This window comes from Populus trichocarpa, chromosome 10 (assembly GCF_000002775.5).
Source record: "Populus trichocarpa isolate Nisqually-1 chromosome 10, P.trichocarpa_v4.1, whole genome shotgun sequence".
In the NCBI taxonomy this organism is placed as follows: domain Eukaryota; kingdom Viridiplantae; phylum Streptophyta; class Magnoliopsida; order Malpighiales; family Salicaceae; genus Populus; species Populus trichocarpa.
Genome location: NC_037294.2, coordinates 5,122,453 through 5,125,232, shown reverse-complemented (window position 1 = coordinate 5,125,232; position 2,780 = coordinate 5,122,453).

The window sequence follows — 2,780 nt, the reverse complement described above, 5'->3', positions numbered from 1 at the left end:
AGAAATCGTCACCAAAAACTGAGTCACTGTAGAACGAGAAATCATCTTTGAAAATTGAGTCACGGCTGATGGATGGAATCGACAGCGAATACTAATTCACGATTAACAAATGAAATCAAAAGTGAAAACTGAGTCACAGTAGAATGAGAAATCATCTTTGAAAATTGAGTCATGCTTAACGGATAGAATCCACAGTGAATTCTAATTCACGATTAACAAATGAAATCAATAGAAAAAACAGAGTCATCGTTGACGCATGGAATCGTTTATGAAAACTGCGTCACTAGAGACCAGAAATCGTCAGCGAAAACATAGTCGGTGCAGACCTTGAAATCACAACTGAAATTTGAGTGACAACTGACGTGTGGAATCGACAGCACGACCTAGGCATCAAATCGATAGAAAAAATAGATTGATGGCTAAGTATGGAATTCTCAAACACACTCTGCCAATGCTGATCCAGAAATCGTCACCAAAAACTGAGTCACTGTAGAATGAGAAATCATCTTTGAAAATTGAGTCACGGCTGATGGATGGAATCGACAGCGAATACTAATTCACGATTAACAAATGAAATCAAAAGTGAAAACTGAGTCACTGTAGAATGAGAAATCATCTTTGAAAATTGAGTCATGCTTAACGGATGGAATCCACAGTGAATACTAATTCACGATTAACAAATGAAATCAATAGACAAAACAGAGTCATCGTTGACGCATGGAATCGTTTGTGAAAACTGCGTCACTAGAGACCAGAAATCGTCAGCGAAAACATAGTCGGTGCAGACCTTGAAATCACAACTGAAATTTGAGTGACAACTGACGTGTGGAATCGACAGCACGACCTAGCCATCAAATCGATAGAAAAAATAGATTGATGGCTAAGTATGGAATTGTCAAACACACTCTGCGAATGCTGATCCAGAAATCGTCACCAAAAACTGAGTCACTGTAGAACAAGAAATCATCTTTGAAAATTGAGTCACGGCTGATGGATGGAATCGAGAGCGAATACTAATTCACGATTAACAAATGAAATCAAAAGTGAAAACTGAGTCACTGTAGAATGAGAAACCATCTTTGAAAATTGAGTCACGGCTGATGGATGGAATCGACAGCGAATACTAATTCACGATTAACAAATGAAATCAAAAGTGAAAACTGAGTCACAGTAGAATGAGAAATCATCTTTGAAAATTGAGTCATGCTTAACGGATGGAATCCACAGTGAATACTAATTCACGATTAACAAATGAAATCAATAGAAAAAACAGAGTCATCGTTGACGCATGGAATCGTTTGTGAAAACTGCGTCACTAGAGACCAGAAATCGTCAGCGAAAACATATTCGCTGCAGACCTTGAAATCACAACTGAAATTTGAGTGACAACTGACGTGTGGAATCGACAGCACGACCTAGGCATCAAATCGATAGAAAAAATAAATTGATGGCTAAGTATGGAATTCTCAAACACACTCTGCCAATGCTGATCCAGAAATCGTCACCAAAAACTGAGTCACTGTAGAACGAGAAATCATCTTTGAAAATTGAGTCACGGCTGATGGATGGAATCGACAGCGAATACTAATTCACGATTAACAAATGAAATCAAAAGTGAAAACTGAGTCACAGTAGAATGAGAAATCATCTTTGAAAATTGAGTCATGCTTAACGGATGGAATCCACAGTGAATACTAATTCACGATTAACAAATGAAATCAATAGAAAAAACAGAGTCATCGTTGACGCATGGAATCGTTTGTGAAAACTGCTTCAATAGAGACCAGAAATCGTCAGCGAAAACATAGTCGGCGCAGACCTTGAAATCACAACTGAAATTTGAGTGACAACTGACGTGTGGAATCAACAGCACGACCTAGGCATCAAATCGATAGCAAAAATAGATTGATGGCTTAGTATGGAATTGTCACACACACTCTGCCAATGCTGATCCAGAAATCGTCACCAAAAACTGAGTCACTGTAGAACGAGAAATCATCTTTGAAAATTGAGTCACGGCTGATGGATGGAATCGACAGCGAATACTAATTCACGATTAACAAATGAAATCAAAAGTGAAAACTGAGTCACAGTAGAATGAGAAATCATCTTTGAAAATTGAGTCATGCTTAACGGATAGAATCCACAGTGAATTCTAATTCACGATTAACAAATGAAATCAATAGAAAAAACAGAGTCATCGTTGACGCATGGAATCGTTTATGAAAACTGCGTCACTAGAGACCAGAAATCGTCAGCGAAAACATAGTCGGTGCAGACCTTGAAATCACAACTGAAATTTGAGTGACAACTGACGTGTGGAATCGACAGCACGACCTAGGCATCAAATCGATAGAAAAAATAGATTGATGGCTAAGTATGGAATTCTCAAACACACTCTGCCAATGCTGATCCAGAAATCGTCACCAAAAATTGAGTCACTGTAGAACGAGAAATCATCTTTGAAAATTGAGTCACGGCTGATGGATGGAATCGACAGCGAATACTAATTCACGATTAACAAATGAAATCAAAAGTGAAAACTGAGTCACAGTAGAATGAGAAATCATCTTTGAAAATTGAGTCATGCTTAACGGATGGAATCCACAGTGAATACTAATTCACGATTAACAAATGAAATCAATAGAAAAAACAGAGTCATCGTTGACGCATGGAATCGTTTATGAAAACTGCGTCACTAGAGACCAGAAATCGTCAGCGAAAACATAGTCGGTGCAGACCTTGAAATCACAACTGAAATTTGAGTGACAACTGACGTG